The sequence below is a fragment of the Panthera pardus genome, unplaced genomic scaffold (genome assembly GCF_024362965.1).
Source record: "Panthera pardus isolate Hobbes unplaced genomic scaffold, ASM2436296v1 HiC_scaffold_3, whole genome shotgun sequence".
Classification (NCBI taxonomy): Eukaryota; Metazoa; Chordata; class Mammalia; order Carnivora; family Felidae; genus Panthera; species Panthera pardus.
This window is the reverse complement of record NW_026526876.1, coordinates 38107477-38118284: the sequence shown is the minus strand read 5'-3', so window position 1 is coordinate 38118284 and position 10808 is coordinate 38107477. Positions and strand designations below refer to the sequence as shown.

The following is a 10808-nucleotide window of genomic DNA, read 5'->3' as shown; positions in this document are numbered from 1 at the left end:
GCCAGGCTGACGCTATGGGGCCACACCACTCCCCACCCTCAGAATCTTCAGGGGCACAAAGAAGTATCTACCATGGGCCACCCCCTGTCCCCCAGCCCTCGGCACCACGTGGGGCACTGGGTGGGCGCTCTGGACTCCTGTGAGGTCTCAGACAACGGGGGGCTCCCCTCCGCCTCCTGGAGGGAAGCAGCATCTCTGGGCTCAGGAAAACCTGGTTCCACCCTCCCTTTCTGCTCCTTCCGGGAGGGCTGCGAGCCTCAGGCCGGGTCGCTTGGCCTGGGCACCATAAAAGACCCTCTCTTCCTTCTCTATCTTTCTTGCAGGCTCTCAGAGCAGGCAGGGTTGCGAGCAGTTCAGAGTTTGAATTCCTGGGTCAGACAGAAGCAGGTTCGGCCGTGACCTCACCCTGCACCTGCTTGTGCCTCCGGCTGACTCCCTGACGCCCCCCCACCCCGGGTCTCATGCCTCAGCCCCTCCCTGGATCCCACCTCCCAATCATCTGTTCTTTTCTTTCTCCAGGCACATGACTTTCTCTCCCCTGAGTTCTCTCCTCTCCTACTTCCTACTTGCTGTCCCCGCAAACACCCTGTCCGAGCCACCTTGCCCTCCTGCGCCCTGGTAGGGTCGCCTTAGACTTAGCAAGGAGACCTATGTGGCACAGGGAGATCAGCCGGGAGTCTTAGTTAACTGCAAGATTTAAAGCTGGAAGAGACTTTAAAATCCCTTGGCTTCTGCCCGGGATGGAGTCGCAGGGACTGTGTTAGCCCTTCCTCTCAAAATAACCAAAACAGCCAGACAGAATGTGTGAAACAAGGTCAGGCAAGGAAGGACAGTGATCCCCGAGGGATAGGCAACAAGGAGCCGGGCCCTAAGACCCCCAGCTTCCTGCCCAGAGAGGGTTTCTGGACTGTGGCCCAGGGAGAGAGACTGAGGCAGGACCCCAGCATTGTGTATGTGTGTGTGTGTGTGGGGGGGGGTTCTCCCAGAGAGGAGGGGTAAAGGTGAGAGTTGGGGGCAGAAATGAAGGTCCATGGCGTCTAGAGTTGACAGGAGGAGAGGTCTGCACAGAGGGCACCCCCAGACCTGCAGAGGGGACCCCTTGAGTGTTAGGCTGAGTATCGATCAGCGCGCATGGGCGAGGAAACCATAATCCAAGCAATATGGTATTGGTGTAAAGATAGACAAATAGACCAATGGAACAGAATAGAGTCCAGAGGGGCGCCTGGGTGGCTCAGTCGGTTAAGTGTCCGACTTCGGCTCAGGTCATGATCTCACGGTCCGTGAGTTCGAGCCCCGTGTCGGGCTCTGTGCTGACAGCTCAGAGCCTGGAGCCTGCTTCACATTCTGTGTCTCCCTCTCTCTCTGACCCTCCCCTGCTCATGCTCTGTCTCTCTCTGTCTCAAAAATAAATAAAACATTAAAAAAATGTTTTTTAATAGTAAAAAAAAAAAAGAATAGAGTCCAGAAATAACCCACACACACATGGGCCACTGATTCTTGACAAAAGTACCCAGGTGACTGAGTGGGGAGAGGACAGTCTTTTCAACAAATGGTGCCAGAAAAAGCGGACATCGTATGTAAAACAAAAACAAAAACAAAAAGGAAAAATAAAAAAACTTTGACCCATGTATCACCTCATATGCAAAAATAAAGTCAATTTTGTCATAGGCCTAAGGTAAAACTTAAAATGACACAACTTCTAGGAGAAAACAGAAGAGAAAGTGTTTTTAATTTTATTAACAAAATGTGAAGGGTTAATATCAATAGCATATTGTTTATTTTATTTTTGTAATGTTTATTTATTTTTGAGAGAGGGAGTGTGCACGAGTAGGGGAGGGACAGCGAGAGAGGGAGACAGAGGATCTGAAGCGGGCTCTGTTCTGACACCAGAGAGCCCGATGCGGGACTCAAACTCACAGACTGCGAGATCACGACCCGAGCTGAAGTCAGACGCTTAACCGACTGAGCCACCCAGGAGCCCTGAAATCTTATTTATTTCATAACCTTGGGTTAGGCAAAGATTTCTCAGCTATGACCCCAAACCCAGGATCCACGAAAAAGCAAGTGGCTAAATTGGGCTTCATCAAAATAAAAATCTTCTTTTTGAAGACACTGTTAAGAGAATGAAAAGACAGGCCACAGACTGGGAGAAAATATTTGCAAAACACGTTTCTGAAAAACGACTTGTATCCAAAGTATACAAACGAAGTCTTAAAGCTCAACAATAAGAAAACAAACAAACCAATTAAAAAATGGGCAGAAAAATCTGGACAGACGCCTCCCCCCCACCCCCAGAGAAAATACACAGATGGCAAATAAACATACGAAAAGATACTCGACCTCATATGTCATGAGGGAATTGCAAATTAAAGCAAAAACAAGGCAGCCTATTAGAATGGCTCCAGCTTAAAAAACCGACAACAGCAATTGCTGGGGAGGACGGGGAGCAACAGGAACTCTCACTCGTGGCTGGTGGGAATGAAAATGGTACAGCCACTTCGGAAGACAATTTGGCGGTTTCCTACAAAGCTAAATATGTGCTCCAGCAGTCGCACTCCAAAGCATTCACCCAACTGACTTGAAAACTTTATGTCCACACCCATGTTTTCGCAGCTTTATAACTGCCCCAAACTGGAAACGATCAAGATGTTTCAAAGGGTGAATGGGTAAACGAGCGGGATATATCTATCTGGAGGAATATCATTCAGCGAGAAAAGAAAAGATATGGATGAGTCTTAAATGTATATTTCTAAGTCGAACAGACCAGTCTAAAAAGGCTACATGTGATGCCAATGATATGTTTCTGGAAAAGGCAAAATTACAGTGACGGGAAAAATGTCAATGTTTGCAAGGAGTTTGGGGGAAGAAGGAAGGGTTGAATGGTTGACGCTCAGGGAATTTTGTTTCAGGATGGTGAAACTATTCTGTATGACACTGCGAGGGCGGACCCAGGACAGTGTGCGTTTTGTCAACCGCCTAGAACTTTACAGCGCGGAGAGGGAATCGTCGTGTGGCAGGCTTCAAAAATCATTTAGGAGGGGCGCCTGGGTGGCTCAGTCGGTTGAGCGGCCGACTTCGGCTCAGGTCATGATCTCGCGGTCCGTGAGTTCGAGCCCCGCGTGGGGCTCTGTGCTGACAGCTCAGAGCCTGGAGCCTGTTTCAGATTCTGTGTCTCCCTCTCTCTCTGCCCCTCCCCTGTTCATGCTCTGTCTCTCTCTGTCTCAAAAATAAATAAACGTTAAAAAAAAATTAAAAAAAAAGAAAAAGAAAAATCATTTAGGAGGCTGGGAGATCTCAGGAAAGAGCGCAGCACGTAACAAAACAATCTGTTACAAACGTGGGAAGCAACGCCCCAAAAGGAGACGGGAAGGAAAGGTGCTGTTCTGAGTGGCTCTGGAAATGAGTAGCGTCTGCGAGACTAAAGTCAACAGAAACCGTACGTGAGCACCGCACTCTAGTGGATGCTTCTTTCTTGCAGAGGTACAGGTTAACAATTCTGATGCCGGTGTGTTGGAATTGAACAAGGTCAATGGGTGGCAGATTGCAAGATCCAGGGTTCCCCCTGTGTAGTGGTGTCAGTAAGCAAGGGGAGGAAGTTAGAATGATAGAATGATTTATGCATTAGAGTTGGAGACATTGCTCTCCGTTTAGGTTCACAGAGATACAGAATGGTCACATCTAGAACTATTTATAGACATATCTATCCACAAGGGTTAGTGTGCATATATACTTGCCTGCTCTGTCCATGGGGAACCCCCTGGAAGTAACCACACCAACTTAGAAATGAGCACACTCGGTGCCCAGAGGTTAATTTCTTTTTTTTTTTTAACAAAAATTTTTTTTAACGTTTATTAACGTTAAAAAACGTTAAGCAGGCTCCAGGCTCATGCTCTGTCTCTCTGTCTCAAAAATAAATAAACATTAAAAAAAAAAATGTCAAGGCCATCAATGCAAGGAAAGTCTGAGAAAATGCTACAGCCTAAGGAGATGTGGCTCCTACATAGGGTGACCTGTATGGGAATTTGGAATAAAAAAAAAGAACATCAGGTAAAAACTAAGGAGATCTGAATAAAGTGGGCCTTAATTAATATTAGTGTGAGGGTCGTACGGTTGTATACATATGTCAGAATGACCAAATTGCACACCTCGAGTCTGTGCAGCTTCTTGTATGTCAGTTACACATCAATAAATCAACGAAAAATCCTAAAGGAAAACTAAAAATACCCTTCAGTTGAAATTTTTAATTGAGACAACTTATGTAAACATTTTTCACCAAGTAATATACACATAGTTGAAAAGTTAAAGAGCACAGAAGGGATTCAAGTGAAAAACAACTTCTCCTTGTCCTATCTGGAGTCCCGATCCCCAGGGAAACTTGTGAACCATTTTTATTTAGATACTCTGGTGATTGTCTTCTTATCTCTAATTTTTTAAAGTTTGTTTGTTTATTTATGTATTTATGTATTTAATGTTTATTTGTTTTTGAGAGAGAAAGAGAGAGAGACAGAGTGCGAATGGGGGGAGGGGCAGAGAGAGAGGGAGACACAGAATCGGAAGCAGGTTCCAGGCTCTGAGCGGTCAGCACAGAGCCCGACACGGGGCTCAAACTCACAAACCGCGAGATCATGACCTGAGCCAAAGTCAGATGCTTAACTGACTGAGCCACCCAACCACCCCTATTTATTTATTTTGAGAGAGAGAGAGAGAGAGAGAGAGCATGAGTAGGGGAGCATGAGAATCCCAAGCAGGCTCTGCACTATCCAGAGCTCGAACTCACAAACCAAGAGGTCAGGACCTGAACTGAGACCAAGAGTTCTTGATAACTCCAGTATACTGTTATTTTAAAACATTTTACTTCTCTTCCTTGACTTGTCAACTTTAGACATTATCAACTGGTTGCCTTTTAGGGTTGATAAGAATTCGGCTCTCAGCCTCCCAATCTCTCCTTCCCTCCTAAATGTGGTCATGATCTACTGTTCTCAAGCCCTTCACTCCTCATCTATGCACCATCAGTCATCACACATCAGCCCACTACAGAGGCCATTTCTTGTTCAGCCCACCAAAGACGGGATCTCTTGATTCTCCACATTGGTCCCTCCCCCCACTCCTCTCTCTCCACCTTCTAGCCACTATGAACTATACTTTTGACATCAAGTCGTTAATATTTCCCTCTTAGGCTGTAATCATAGACAAATCTCCCGTCATTTGTCTAAAAGTTGATCCTTGTCTAAAAAAAACCAACGACAACCAAAAAATAGCATCTGACCATGTAAATATCACTCATTGCAGAGCCACGTGGTGTGCTGTGATCCAACATGACTGTGACAACCAGTTCTCATCATTTTGTGGATGAGGAAACCGAGATCAGAGAGGTTCAGGGGCCCAGAAGAGCTCACTGGAGAATTTTAACTTCGAAGGAAGACATTATACCAATGCTCTACAATCTCTTTCAAAAGATAGAAGATGAGGGAATACTTTCTAACTCACTCTATGAGACCAACACTACCCAAATATGTAAACCGGACAAAGACATGACAAGAAAAGAAAACCACAGATCAATATCTCTCATGAACATATGTGTGAAAATCCTCCAAAAATATTAGCAAATCAAATGCAGCAATGTACAAAGAGAATTATACACAGTGACTAAGCAGGATTTCTCTCAGATATGCAAGGCTGGTTTAGTATTTGAAAATCAATTAGTGTAATCTATCACATCACCAGGCTAAAGAAAAGTGACGTGATCATATCAATAGTTACAGAGAAAACATTTGACGGAATTCAACACCCATTCATGCTAAAAACTCTCCGTAAATTAGGAATAGAGGGGAACTTCCTCCACTGGATAAAGAACATCTACCAAAACGTCTAGCTAACATCATACTTAATGGTGAGAAACTGGAAGCTTTCCCATTAAGATCAGAAATAAAGCAAGGATGGGGCGCCTGGGTGGCTCAGTCAGTTAAGCGTCTGACTCTTGATTTTGGCTCAGGTCAAGACACATGTCATGGCTCATGAGATCGTTCCCCGCATCGGGCTCCACCCTGACAGTATGGACCTTGCTTGGGATTCTCTCTCTCCTTCTCTCTCTGCCCCTCCCCTGCTCTCTCTCTCTCAAAATGAACAAATAAGCATTTTTTTAAAAAAAGAAAAGAAATAAGGCAAGGATGCTTCTCTCGCCACTGTGTTTCAACATTGCCCTGAAAGTCCTAGCTACTGCAGTAAGACAAGAGAAGGAAAGGGAAGGCATTGAGAAGGAAGAAATTTAAAAAAAAAAAAAAAAAAAAGGAAGAAATCAAACTGCCTTTGTTCACAGATGACATGATCATCTATACAGAAAATCCGCAAGACTTGACCATAAAAACTCCCGGAGCTAATAAGGAATCGCAGAATACAAGGTTAATATACAAAAGGCAATCACTTTCCTATGTACTGGCAATGAATGAAATTAAAAACACATTGTCATCTATATTAGCATCCCCCCAAAGGAAATACTTTGATATAAATCTAACAACATATGTGTAAGATCTCTGTGAGGAAAGCTACAGAACTCTGATGAAAGATATCAAAGCAGCACTAAATAAATGGAGAGACATTCCATGCTCACGGATTAAAGAGCTCAGTTTTGTCAAGATCTCAATTCTTCCCAACTTGATCTACAGATCCAGCGTCATCCGAAATCAAAATACCAGCGAGTTATTTTGTGGCTATCAACAAAATGATTCTAGAATGTAATATGGAAAGCAAAAGCCCCAGAGGTAGCCAACTTGGTACTGAAGGAGAAAGACAAAGTCAGACGACTAATGCTACTTGTCTTCAAGACTTACCATAAAGCCACAGTAATCAAAGCAAGTGTGGTATTGGCAAAGGAATAGACAAACAAATGAAGGGAAAGAATAGAGAGCCCGGAAACGGAGCCAAATGAATACAGTCGATTGATCTTTGACAAAGGAACCGATGCAATACAATGGCGGAAAGATAGTCTTTTCAACAAATGGTACTGGAACAACGTAGACATCCACCTGCAAAAACCTGCATCCAGACAGAATCTATGTGCTTCGCAAAAATTGACCCAAAGTGGATCAAAGATCTAAATGTAAAGTGAAAACTGTAAAACTCCTAGAAGATAACACAGGAGAAAATCTAGTTGACCTTGAGTATGGTGATGACTTTTTATTTATTTATTTCTCAGCTTTTTCTAAGATTTGAGTAATGTCTCCACCCAACATAGGGCTTGAACCTACAACCCCAAGATCAGGAGTTGCACGCTCCACCAACTGAGCCAGGCAGGCACCCCGCTGATGACTTTTTATTTTTTATTATCCTTTTTTTTTTTTTTTATAGTAAAAAAATGCGTATGTAGGTTTAGCCAGCTGGACTCAGCTTAGTGATCCCAATTTTGTCGGCCACATCCAAAGCATCATAGTCAGGAGCCAGTTGGATATAGGCCTTCTTTTCTCCATCGGGCCTCATCAGAGTGTTGACCTTGGCCACATCAATGTCATGGAGCTTCTTCACAGCCTGTCTGATCTGGTGCTTATTGGCCTTGACATCTACAATGAACACAAGTGTGTTGCTGTCTTCCATTTTTTTCATGGGTGACTTGGTAGTCATGGGGAACTTGATGATGGCATAGTGGCCAAGCTTGTTTCTCTTGTGGGTGGTCTTTCCAGGATATTTGGGCTGCCTTTGGAGATGCGGTGTCTTGGGCCATCAGAATGTAGGTGACGTGCAGATCTTTTTTCTATGACTGTGGACACCTTTCAGCACTGCTTTCTTGGCCTTCAAAGCCTTTGCTTTGGCTTCGGGTTTGGGAGGGGCAGGGGCTTCCTTCTTTGCCTTCAGCACCATCTTCATGAAATGATGACTTTTTAGATACAACACCAAAAGCACAACCCAAGAAAGAAATCATTGATGAGCTGGATTTGATTAAAATTTAAAACTTCTGGGGCGCCTGGGTGGCTCAGTCGGTTAAGCATCCGACTTCGGCTCAGGTCATGATCTCACGGTCCGTGAGTTCGAGCCCCGCGTCGGGCTCTGTGCTGATGGCTCAGAGCCTGGAGCCTGTTTCAGATTCTGTGTCTCCCTCTCTCTCTGACCCTCCCCCGTTCATGCTCTGTCTCTCTCTGTCTCAAAAATAAATAAACATAAAAAAAAAAAACTTCCGGGGTACCTGGGTGCCTCAGTCTATTAAGTATCCCACTTTGGCTCACGTCATGATCTCATGGTTTGTGGGTTTGAGTCCCACGTTGGGCTCTGTGCTGACAGTTCAAAGCCTGGAGCCTGCTTCAGATTCTGTGTCTCCCTCTCTCTCTGCCCCTGCTTGCACTCTGTCTCTCTCTCTCTCTCTCAAAATAAATAAAAACATTAAAAGAAAATTTTTTAAATAAAAAATAACTAAATAAATTTAAAACTTCTGCTCTGTGAAAGGCGATGTCAGGAGAACAAGGAGACCAGCCACAGACTGGGAGAAAATACTTGCAAAGGACACATCTGACAAAGAACTGTGGCCCAGAATATACCAAGAACTCTTAAAAGTCAACGATAAGAAGGGGCGCCTGGGTGGCTGAGTCGGTGGAGCGCCCGACTTCGGCTCAGGTCATGATCTCGCGGTCCGTGGGTTCGAGCCCTGCGTCGGGCTCTGTGCTGACAGCTCAGAGCCTGGAGCCTGTTTCGGATTCTGTGTCTCCCTCTCTCTCTGCCCCTCCCCTGTTCATGCTCTCTCTCTCTGTCTCAAAAATAAATAAATGTTAAAAAAAATTAAAAAAAAAAAGTCAACAATAAGAAAATGAACAACCTGATCCAAAAATGGGCAAAAGACCTGAACAGACACCTCTTCAGAGAAGCTATCCAGATGGCAAGGAAGCATACGAAAAGATGTTCAACAGCCTATGTCATCAGGAAATCGCGAATCAAAACAACAGTGACGTACCGCTACCCACCTACTGGAACGGCCCCAATCCAAAGCACTGCCAGCACCAAATGCTGGCGAGGACGTGGAGTGGCGGGGACTCTCAGTCACTGCTGGTGGGATGCACACACGGTACAGCCACTCCGGAAGATAATTTGGCGGTTTCTTGATACTTACAGCGGTGGCTTCGTGTCATCACACATTCGTCCAAACCCACTGAAGGTGAACTCTAGGGTAGATAACGGACTTTAGGGGACACGATGTGTCCGTGTAGTTTTATCCACTATAGCGCAGGTGTAGTGTGGGGTGCAGTTGGTGGGGAAGGATGCGTGTGACCAGCACAGAGGATATGGGGGAACGTGGTATTTCCCCCTTAATTTTGCTGCGGACCTAAAACTGCTCTAAAAAAAACCAAAGCTTATTAATTGACAAGAAGAGAAGAGAGCACTAAGGGAAGAACTTTTGTCCTCGCCGTTTGGGTTATGGAGGGGTAGCGCCGATGAAGAATGAGTTCTTGCTGCATTTTGAGCGCGTCGAGTCTGAGATGTTGGCATTTTTAGGTGACCAGAAAATCGGGCATAGGAGAGAGGGGGTGAGAGAGCCGTGGGGGCCACGTGGCAGTAAGTCACATGAGCCGGGAAGACAGGGAGGGAGGAACAGGCCCAGAAGGGGACCCGGAAGCTCTGGCCTTGGGGCGGTGGCCCAGGTAGCCATGTTCGGGCAATACAGGGGAGACAGTGGCTCAGGCAAGCTGAGGCCCTCAGACGACCGGAGGGTGAGTCTCAGGGGGCCCCACTGGGTCCCACAAGGAGGGGGCCAACCGGGGTGGGAGTGGGTGGGGGTGGGAGAAGGGAGTGAAAGGCTTTCTCCCCGAATCTGGAACTTGCCGGGGAGGGTGAGAGGGTAGAGGCCTGGGAGGGCGGCAGGGCTCAGAGAAGGTGTTTATAGGGTGAGGGAAGTGGGAGCGTGTTTATAGACTAAGGGGACAGACTCTGAGAGAATCCAGAGCACAGGTGGAAGAGTAAGGGACTTTCATGGCTTATTTCGATTTATTGTGGAAAAGGTATTACACCAACTCTTAAAACATTTTTTTGGGAAAACTCCCATAATCACACCCCTCGACTCGCTCAAAGATTCCTTTTCTTCTAATGTGAAGAAGTTTTTCCTGGCAGAAGGGAAGGGAATCCAAGGAGGTCCTGTCCCAAGACCTTGGCCTTCCCAGAGCCTAGTGGATGCGGGGGCTGGATGGGGAGAGGAGAAGCCTGGAACAGGGGAGGGAATTGGGGGGACACAGGGGGGCTGCGGGGTGGGGGGGAGCAGGGGACCGGGGGTGCCAGGCTGGGATTTAATACAGAATCATCAGAAATGACTCCAAACCTTGTGTCCTTCCCGACGTCCTTGTGGCCGCCCTGCTCAACACGCCCAGTCCTGACCCCCCGCGCGTGGAGGACGTGGGGAGGGTCGTGGCGCGAGTGGGGGAAGCCGGCTGTAATTGAATCCAGGGGCCTCCAGACAGAGGCCAATGGCTTTTCCCGGCCTAATTAGAGGGATTTTTTTTTTTAAACCCAGGAAACAAATCCATATGGTCTGCGATTCTTTTCTCAGGCTCTTTACCCTCCTGAAGTCGTAAATGTCGTGGGCTTTTTAGCACCGGAGCCTGGGGAAGGGGGAGGGCCCCCAGGCTTAGGTTTCTCAGCGGGGGCCCAGTCCAGGATCTGGGGCCCCCAGGGCCAGGGTCCGCCCCCCCCCCCCCACCTCAGCTCCCTCTGCTGGTCCTGGCAGGCAGCCTCCGTCCCCCACCCACGCAAGCTTCCCCTTCTCCCCCAGGGCTCTCCCCTGGCCAAAAACGCTCCCCCCCAACGCAGCCCTTCTTTGCCGCTGACCAGTCCATCCGCGT

General features: G+C 46.8%; 1 pseudogene; it reads right to left on the bottom strand.

The window, feature by feature from the left end:
* Positions 1-7365: 7365 nt before the first annotated feature.
* Positions 7366-7857, bottom strand: LOC109247472 (60S ribosomal protein L23a-like; annotated as a pseudogene).
* Between the last annotated feature and the right edge of the window lie 2951 nt (positions 7858-10808).